This window comes from Lithobates pipiens, unplaced genomic scaffold, assembly GCF_037356315.1.
Source record: "Lithobates pipiens isolate NorthernLeopardFrog02 unplaced genomic scaffold, aLitPip1_a1.2 Scaffold_19, whole genome shotgun sequence".
Lineage (NCBI taxonomy): Eukaryota > Metazoa > Chordata > Amphibia > Anura > Ranidae > Lithobates > Lithobates pipiens.
Window position 1 is genome coordinate 467,753,222 of NW_027507764.1, and position 10,892 is coordinate 467,764,113.

Below are 10,892 nucleotides of genomic sequence, written 5' to 3' on the forward strand. Positions count from 1 at the left end.
TTCCCACAAATGTGTTTTTTTTGTTTTTGTTTTATTTTTGCCTTTTTTGTAGACATTTTTTAACATGAGTTTCTACAGAACATGTTCACATCAATGCATTTTTGTGCCTCTGCATTTTTGGAAAGGGTCCGGTACTTTTTTTTTAAACGCAAAATGGTGCTTTTTTTTTGGTTCAATAGACATTGATGGAGAAGCTGCAGGAAAGCATGAAGTGCATTTTTACTGTGATTTTGCAGAAATTTGAGTTTTTTTATCTGCCCAACATTTCCAAAAAAAAAAACAACAGATATAAAAAAAAAAAAAAAAAAAGCATAAAATTGCCAAACACAAATCATGACAAAATCACAGGTAAAAATTGCAAGTTGCTCAAAAACAACATGCATAGATGTGAATCGAGCCTAAACATGTTTTAAGTTTAACTGGATTTTCCACCAGGACAGATTGTTCCTTTAAGATGGAAACAATATTTTTATCAGTCAGTCTGCCCATTTAGTGCAATCTGTTTGTAAAAGATACAATGCTTTGCTTGCAACAATTGTTACATTACCGTGTATGGCTAGCATTGTGCTACAATACAGCCCATTGTGCCTATGCATTCACTGTCACTTGCAGACTTCCATGGCAGTCATTCAAATTTGAACATTTCCCATTGGGAAGAATAGAGAACTTTAACCACTTGATATTTGTGGCAGACAATCAGACACTAACTGACACTGCAGGAATCAGTGACACTAGTACGGTGATCAGTGCCATAATAATGCATCGTTACCGTACTAATGACATTGGCTGCAAAGGGGCTAAACATCTAGGGCAATCAAAGGGTTAACTGTATGCCTAGCCAGTGTTTTTGTGTACTGTATGTGTTGCTTTTACTGGGGGAAGAGATGGATTCTAGTCCCCGCTTTGCAGGAACACCAAATACATCCCTTTCCCCATAAGAATGGAACTCTGCCTTCTTTACATAGGTAGAGCTCCATTCTGAGTCTCTGTCTGACAATCGGGTACTGCTGGCTGGGGAAAAAAAATTATACATAAAATCTGGATGGTGCCTGTAGCTCCAGGAATCATGCCCGTATAACCACAGAAAGTCCATCGACGTCCGCCTGGCTGGGAGTGGAAAAGCGTGCTACAATTGCACCAAAACACACACTAAAAAATAAAAAAATAAAAAAATCACACCACACTCCACGACCAAAAAGGCTCTTGATCTTGATATTTTGGGGCATTTTTGGCATGGGTTGCCCTATGCACAACATGCATGTAAAAAGGGAACAAAAATTGTGGGAACGCGTTTCTGCTATATTCGGGTATGGATGGAATGCAGGATGACTTTGGAAGAGAGATGAGGGTTAAATAAAAAATAAAAAACCCACACAACAATTACTTTACCAAAGTCGCATAGGAATCACTTCTTATCTAATGCTGATGCAACTTCTCTCAGTTAACATAGAAATCTGTGGGACTGAAAATGCAGGACACCATTGAAAACAATGCGATTTCCCTGGTCATGCGATTCTGTGTGACTCAGAAGTCGCACTACTGTGAAGAGAGCTCATTTGTGACATGTATGTTCCAATGCAGAAAAAATGCAGCGGGTTGTACTTTTGTTGACTGTACCGGATCACACTGCACTGGTGAGGACTATGCCATAGGAATCCATGCAACCTATTGTTCTTGTATTTCTAATGCAGAAAAACACGCATTGTTGGACTGCATGTGGTGTCAGCCGGCCCTAGGAAGACTTGAATATTTATTTTTTTTGTACCAGAGTTTAGGATGACTTTAGCCGCACTTCAGATAAGGGTGAGCCAAGCAGAGATGAATGCCAAAGCCAGAGGCTAAGCAGAATGGTGGTGTCAGGATATGTACTGCTCACTGCATCAGTGTGTGATCGGAGAATACTGACACCTCTTAGTACATAGGTCCATCACACAGCCCGGCTCTCCCCTCTGTACATTCCCAGCTAATAGTGGGATCGCATGAAAGTTATGGCAGGTGCAGTGCAGGAGAGGACAGCGGGGACATGACATCTATGTACTATTTGGGGTGACAGGGACATCAGATCTATGTACTACACTGGGTGACAGTGACATCACATGTACTATATGGGGGTGGCAGGGACATCAGGTCTATGTACTATATGGGGGTGACAGGGACATCAGGTCTATGTACTATATGGGGGTGACAGGGACATCAGGTCTATGTACTATATGGGGGTGACAGGGACATCAGGTCTATGTACTATACGGGGTGACAGGGACATCAGGTCTATGTACTATACGGGGTGACAGGGACATCAGGTCTATGTACTATATGGGGGTGACAGGGACATCAGATCTATGTACTACACTGGGTGACAGTGACATCACATGTACTATATGGGGGTGGCAGGGACATCAGGTCTATGTACTATATGGGGGTGACAGGGACAGCAGGTCTATGTACTATATGGGGGTGACAGGGACATCAGGTCTATGTACTATATGGGGGTGACAGGGACATCAGGTCTATGTACTATATGGGGGTGGCAGGGACATCAGGTCTATGTACTATATGGGGGTGACAGGGACATCAGGTCTATGTACTATATGGGGTGACAGGGACATCAGGTCTATGTACTATACGGGGTGACAGGGACATCAGGTCTATGTACTATACGGGGTGACAGGGACATCAGGTCTATGTACTATATGGGGGTGACAGGGACATCAGGTCTATGTACTATATGGGGGTGACAGGGACATCAGGTCTATGTACTATATGGGGGTGACAGGGACATCAGGTCTATGTACTATATGGGGGTGACAGGGACATCAGGTCTATGTACTATATGGGGTGACAGGGACATCAGGTCTATATACTATATGAGGTGACAAGGACATCAGGTCTATGTAATATACGGGGTGACAGGGACATCTATGTGGGATCCCTCCATCCTCGGATCGTGCACTACATCACCCAGACAATAGATCGTACGATCTCCCCCCGATGTAGTTCTGTCTCTCATCCAATAACAGCCCAGAGCTCTCCTCTTTGTTCCATGCCATGTGTGCTCCTCTCCGCTCTGCCTTTGTCTCCTCTCCCCCATTCTCTGTACTGTGATCCGGGCACTGATGAGAGATGACAGTACGCTCCTGCTCAGGTCAGCGCTATGCATGCATGGTGAGGAGTAATCAGGATAAGAAGCCGATCACTCACCTGTGTCCATTCACCATGAGTGGAAGGAGTCTCTGTGCTCCGTGCCGTGTGTCTGCCGGTGTAGAATAGAATGAGGCTCTCTATGAATGTGTCCCATGTAGGGGTCCCCTGTGTCTTCTGAGCATGCACCGACTTCTCATCTCACCAGCGAGAGATCAGGGGAGATAGCCGAGCGCCGAGCTGACAACACTTAACCCCATAAATGCCGGCCAGCAATGGAGACACAGCAGGAGTGCAGAGTGTCAGGAATCATTAGAGGCGGACAGTCCGAGCTTATCTAATAGAGGAGGGGGAGGGGAGTGACATGCTTCACTGTCATTATCAACAGAAAGGAACAGCTACACACAGATATAACCCCACAGCTGCCACAATGACCCTTCAATGGCTGGGCACTTTTACTATGGGACTAGCGGGCACTATTTGAAGCCCACTGGTTATTATACAGCTGTCATTGGGGGGTTAGTGTAGGGGGCTTTCTGTCAGGAGGAGTGGGGGTTTGTCGGGGGGGTATCAGTCTGCGATGGTAGGGGTTGTCCATCTAGGAAACGGGGGTCTGCATGTGGTGGGCATAAGGTTGCCACCTCATCCCTTTAAAACCGAACACATATGAATTACACAGGTTCTGTGGCTGATGTGGGGCGGGGGTGTCCGTCGGGGACAGTGGGGGTCTATCGGGGTGGGGGGTATCAATATGGGAGTGTGGGGGTATCAATATGGGAGTGTAGAGATCTATTGGGGTGGGGGGGTATCAGTATGGGAGTGGGGAGGTCTACTGGGGCGGGGGGTATCAATATGAGAGTATAGATGTCTATTGGGGTGGGAGGTATCAATATGGGCGTGTGGAGGTCTATCGGGGTGGGGGTTATCAATACGGGAGTGTGGAGGTCTATTGGGGTGGGGGTTATCAATATAAGAGTGTGGAGGTCCATTGGAGTGTGGGGTATCAATATGGGAGTGTGGAGGTGTATTGGGGTTCTAATGGAGTGGGGGATATCAGTCTGGGATTGTGGGAGTCTGCACATGGCAGGCAGGGATCAGTAGTTGGGGGTGGAGGGTGTCACCACCAGTGCATCCATATGGGGCACAGGGGCACTGCCCCCCTAATCCATTCTTCCGACACCCCTAAACTACATACTGGGTGATTGACGCATGGATTTCAATGTTTTTTTTTTTTTAGAAGCACATGATTAGAGCCCGAGGCTCTAATTGGCTACAAAAAAGGGTGGGTTTGGGGTGCAGAGCCCACCCAGTTGTGTGACAATAGTGAATTAATATTGGCTATTGTCTTCCTTATTCTCCTCCTGGCCAACCCATAACTCGATTGGCCGAGAGGAGAAGGGATCCTATTGGCCGCCGAGGAGGGAGGAGACGCATGTGAAGCCCAGGAGGAGGACATGCAGGGTGAAGCAGCTCCCCAAGACCTAGATGGGGCTGGTTACTGATCAGGGGAGGGGGTGCCTGAGACAGGCTGGGGGGGGGGTGTGGCAGCGGGTGGATTGTTTGCCGCCCCCCAAATAAATACCACCAGCCACAGCTGCCCCCCACCCTGATAGAGCCCCACCCCCAACTACTGACCCCTGCCTGCCACTTACACTCCCACACATCCAGACTGACTACCCCCATACTTGCACCCCACACTCCTCCTGACTGAAAGATCAGAACCCTGATAGACCCCCACCCCCTCAGACTGCCACCCCCACACTTACAGACCTACACCTCTCCAGACTGACACCCCCCCTCCCCCTACACTGACACCCCAAATGACAGCTGTATAATAACCAGTGGGCTTCAAGTAGTGGCCGCTAGTCACATAATAAAGGTGCAAAGCCATCGAAGAGTTAACTGCGATCCTCCTGCTTGGCTCTCTCCTGGCAGCTGTGGGGTTAAATCTGTGTGGTTGCTGTCTCTGTTGATATTGACGACAGTGAAAGCATGTACCACCCCCCCCCCCCCCCATTAGAGATAGAAATGCCCGCAGTGCCCAATGATTCTTGACACTTCTTCGGCTTCCTCTCGCTATGAAATTCTGCACCCCGTGTGCCTCACATGCTGCCCAGGGTTTATGGGGTTAACCGTTTTCAGGTCGGAGCTCAGCTATTTCCCCTGATCATTCGCTGGTAAGATGAGGAGTCGGTGCATGCTCAGAAGGCACAGGGGGCAGATTTTCATGGGATAGAGAATCTCATGCTAATCAGCACTCAACCTCTCCAATGTCCATCTGTTCTGCCTGCCCTGCTCCGCCTGGCTGGTGAATGACAGGAATGACAGTCCCCAGGGTGGGCAGTGTGCAGGTAGAGGGCACAGGGGGTCACCCGGGGTCACTGCCTTCAGGAGAACACCTGCTCACTGAGATGCTCATGGCTTTGTCTGCTTGTCTCATAGATAAAACATCACAAGAAGGGAACAGGTACAGATTAAAGGTGGGAGGAAGTGACCAATCATAAGAGCGATGGAAGAAAAGAGGGGGGTGTATACTACACAGGCTAAAGCCCACCACTCCAAAAAAATCCTGATCACTTCAGCTCCTGTCTAACCTGGCCCATGTACTGTAAGTGAGACTGGGATGTTAGATTGAGGGCAGGAACTGATGTGAATGTTCGTTGTGTACATACTGACATTATCAGCAATGTATAAAATATATATATATATATATATATATAAATACCTGTAGTAAAAAAACACTTTAGCCAAATGAAATTTTTATAATTTTGTTCACACAAATAGAGCTTTATTTTGGTGGTATTTATTCACAAATCAGTTTTTTTTTTTTTTTTTTGCGATATAAGCAAAAAAAGAGCGGAAATAAAAAAAAAATAACAATATTTGCTACTTTCTGTTTTAAAAGAAATCCAATAAAATCTATTTTTGTCATAAATTGAAGCCAAAATTTATTCTGCTACATGTCTTTGGTAAAAAGAAATCCTGTTAAGTGTATAATAATTGGTTTGTGTGATCACGGACATACAGTACAGACCAAAAGTTTGGACACACCTTCTCAATCAACAGAATGCCAAGAGTGTGCGGAGCAGTAATCAAAGCAAAAGGTGGCTACTTTGAAGACCCTAGAATATAAGACATATTTTCAGTTGTTTCACACTTTTTTGTTAAGTATATAATTCCACATGTGTTAATTCATCGTTTTGATGCCTTCAGTGTGAATCTACAATTTTCATAGTCATGAAAATAAAGAAAACTCTTTGAATGAGAAGGTGTGTCCAAACTTTTGGTCTGTACTGTATGTGCACAGATGATCATGTACAGGTGTACGCAGATGATCACGGACATATGTGTGCAGATGATCATTGGGACATATGATTTTACTGTTACATATGTGGGACAGGTGTTTTTTACTGTGTGTGGACATGTGTGGGGACATGTGTTTTGTGGACAATATGATTCTACACTGTGTGAGGACACTGTGCCAGTGAGGTATAATCGTCTTTTTTTTAGAAAACACATACAGAGGACAGAGCAGATTATATAAAGTATTCAAAGTTATTTCATCAGGAGGGGGGGGGCGGGACCTGACACAGGAGCCGACAGGCAGGGAGGGAGGGGAGAGGAGGATTGGAGAGCTGAGGATGACAGAGGCACGTAAACTGACCATGGTGTCAGTGCTCAGCACCCATGATTAACCGTGGTCAGTTTACAGAGGGGAGGGCAGAAACTGGCAGGATCAGTCAGGTATTTCAGGTGATAGAGAGGGCCAAATTACACAGCACGTGCACTGTGCTGTAACACATGCTTTAAGGGAACAGGATCCAATTTTTTTTGTTAGGTTAACAAACACTTTAACTGTATTTATTAGCAGATAACACACACTTTTTCACCCTGAAAATTGGGTGAAAATCATGTGTGCGTGTTATCGTTCAGTTCTGGCTGCCTCGGAGGGGACAGGGAGGGGGGCAGGATGAGCTCTGACAGATTACATACAGTGAGAATCTCCTGGCATTGGATGACTGTTCTGTCTATCATAGGAGGCAGGACTTTGTCGCCTCCGAGGCTGCAGATGGGCATGGATCAGGCTGCACTGATGGCACTTGTGAGGCTGCATTCATGGCAATGGTGAGGCTGCATTTATGGCACTTGTGAGGCTGCATTCATGGCACTTGTGAGGCTGCATTCATGGCACTTGCAAGGCTGTATTCATGGCAATGGTGAGGCTGCTTTCAGAGCACTTGTGAGGCTGCATTCATGGCAATAGGGTGGCTGCATTCATGGCAATGGAAAGGCTGTATTCATGGCACTTGTGAGGCTGCAGATGGGCAATGACGAGGCTGCATTGATGGGCACTGACCCTTATTTTGCTTCACAGTTCTGTATTTAAAATTAAATTTTTTCCCTGAAATTTCCCTCTTAAAGTGAAGATGAGCGTGTTATACGCCGATAAATACAGTAATCCTAAAAATGCTCCCTCCCCCTCCTCAGTGACTACAGGGAAGAGGAGGGAGCGCCATTGGAGCCTATAAGGGTGACATCACTGTCCATAGAACTTTGTAGAGGTCGACTGATATGGGTTTTTCTCTGGCCGATGCCGATATTTAGAAATCGCCGCGGCCGATGGGCGATATATGATATCGATTTTTTTGGGCCGATATGTTAGGCCGATTTTTTTTATTTTTTTTCCCCCTTCATCTCATAAAATCTAATAGACACCTTTCACACTGGGGCATTTTTCAGGCGCTTTTGGACTAAAAATAGCACCTGTAAAGTGTCCGCAAAACGGTCCCCCTGCAGTCTGTGTGGAAGCCCGAGTGCTTTCACACTGAGGGGATGCGCTGGCAGGACGTTAAAAAAAGGTCCTACAAGCAGCATCTTTGGAGTGGTGTATACCGCTCCTCCACCACTCCTGCCCATTGAAATGAATGGGCACCGCTGCCGAAGCACCTGCAATGCGATTTGGCAGCAGCGCTTCACGGGCACATTTAACCCCTTCCTTGGCCGCTAGCTGGATTATAAGTGCCCCGATAGCAGCCGAATAGCGGCGCTAAAATGACGGTAAAGAGCCGCTAAAACTGGCAGCATTTTACCGTCAACGCCTGCCCGCTCCAGTGTGAAAGCGGCCTTAAGTAATACAGAAAATTTCTTACATTTAAACATTTATTAAAAAAAACATCAGTTCACTTGTATGTATAATTTAGATTAAAATATATATATATATATATATATATATATATATATATATATATATATATATATATTAAATACACAAAAACAGGTAACCCAAACTTTTGGATGAGAAAATGGGCTAACTTTACTGTTTTCGTATTTTTTATTTTTTTTTAATCAGTGTATTTTTTCCCAAAAAATTGCGTTTGAAAGACCGCTGTGCAAATACTGTGTGACATAAAATATTGCAACAACCGCTATTTTATTCCCTAGGATCTCTGCTAAAAAAATATATATACGTTTTGGGGGGGTCTAAGTGATTTTCTAGCAGAAAATACAGGATTTTTATTTGTGAGCATCAAGTGTCAGAAAAGATTTAGTTTTTAAATGGTTAAACTGAAAACTCTACACACTGAGTTGAATTCATTCAGAAGTGTAAACATTGTATCTCTTTGCTCTTTTCTTGGCAGACTGCCCAGAGAGGAAACAAGTCTCTTCACTGATGTCTTCAGGCAACATGCATTGACTTCTATTACTGAAGTCATTTGCAAGTCATGCTGAAGATATCATCTGCCTTTTTTAACAGCACAATCGGCCGATGCCGATTAATTAAAAAACACCAAATATTGTCCGATATATCGGTCGACCTCTAGAACTTTGTATCCTTAAGGAAAGATGAGTTTGATGGGTTGTACTTTTCAGGAATCTACTGCGCTAAATTACCAGATATTGGCTAGCAGGTATTGATTCACTGTAGTAAATCAATGTTTAATTGCTTGCTCTTAAATAGCGAACTTTGCATTTGTTCATTGGACTTTGCACTGCCCTATTAAAAGTGACTATGATATTTTTGACACAATTTTATTTCTGGTTGTCGTCTGAGATTAATATCTTCAAGTCATTTTTTGTACCAATTTTACAGTATTTGTTTTATTTTTTATTTTTTTTACTATTTACACACAATTTATATTTTACAAAAAGGCATTTAACGCAGGTTTCATCCATTCACAATGCATTATGGGATTTCTAATGATAAAGCCCAGAGGAAGCTGTTTCTTCTCTGATTAACCCCCCTGGCGGTATTCCCGAGTCTGGCTCGGGGTGGAAGTTTTACACCAAATGTGGTAACCCAAAGCCAGACTCAGGACCGCATCGCTGAATCCAGGAGGAGGTTTACTTACTTTCTCCCTTGGATCCAGCGATGTCCCCCCGCTGTACGAGCGGCTCGTCCTCCGCTCGGTTCATCACGGAGCCAAGCTCCGTTCCCTGCGAGCGTTGCGACGCACGGGGACGGAGATCGGCACCAAATTCAAAAAGTGAAACACAAAGTATACATACAGTATAATGTAATCTTACAGATTACATTGCTGTATGTAATTATTTCACATCCCCTTTGTCCCTAGTGGTCTGCCCAGTGCCCTGCATGCAGTTTTATATTCTAAAAACTGTTCTTTATGCCTGGAAACTGGAGATTGTCCATAGCAACCAAAACTGTCCCTTTACATCAAAAATGATTTTAGACCAGCTAGAAAACAGTGATAATAAATTAGAATCACTCGCAGAATTGAGCGATAGCGATTTGTGGGGAGATCCGTCATCAAATATTGAAAAGTAATGACAGTGACAATTCTGCAACTGAGCAAATTTCAGTGTTTTTGATTTGATTAAATTATTAAATAATTTTCATTATTGTTATATTATTATTTGGTATAATTATTTATAGTTATTTATTATATTATAATTTATGATTTCATTTTTCAAACTTTATCATACCCGGGATGTCTGCTAGACTCTGGTTTGGACAGATTTAAGTGAGTTATTCCTAAAGCCGCGTACACACGGGGCGGACTGTCTGGCCAACTTAGTCCGTCAGACAATCTGACGGACAGTCCGTCATACTTTCGAATGAACGGACTTGACCACACACACCACTTTTTGAGCGGACTAATACGGCGTACTAAGTCCGCCATACTATCCGCCCTACTTTTGAAATGAACGGACTCGCCCACACACGCGGAGGAAAGTCCGCTCATTTCGAGCGCGTCTCCAGGTAGGCGGGGCCCGCGAAGGAGACGTCGCTGGCCCCGCCGCCTGGTATGGACTTAAAGGGGAACCCCAACGCCGAAAAAAATCGGCGTGGGGGTCCCCCCCAAGTCCACAACAGACCCTTGTCCGAGCACGCTACCCGGCCGGCCAGGAAAGGGGGGCGAGCGAGCGCCCCCCCTCCTGAGCCGTACCAGGCCGCGTGCCCTCAACATGGGGGGTGCCTTGGGGAAGGGGGGGCCGCGCGGCCCCCCCACCCCAAAGCACCTTGTCCCCATGTTGATGAGGACAAGGGCCTCTTTCCGACAACCCTGGCCGTTGGTTGTCGGGGTCTGCGGGCGGGGGGCTTATCGGAATCCGGGAGCCCCCTTTAATAAGGGGGCCCCCGGATACCGGCCCCCCACCCTATGTGAATGAGTATGGGGTACAATGTACCCCTACCCATTCACCTGTAAAATAAAAGTACCAAAAAAAACACAACACACGAGATAAAATACTTTATTGCACAGCTCCGGGGGTCTTCCGTCTTCGGGGGTCTTCTC

General features: G+C 45.4%; 1 protein-coding gene across 1 annotated transcript in view; it reads right to left on the bottom strand.

Moving 5' to 3' along the window:
• Positions 1 to 3,448, bottom strand: part of SLCO5A1 (solute carrier organic anion transporter family member 5A1) — a 153,696-nt gene extending 150,248 nt beyond the window's left edge. The window contains exon 1 of the mRNA XM_077492846.1: positions 3,199 to 3,448. The gene's annotated coding sequence lies outside the window, so the exon portion shown is untranslated. The remainder of the gene's footprint in view (positions 1 to 3,198) is intronic.
• Between the last annotated feature and the right edge of the window lie 7,444 nt (positions 3,449 to 10,892).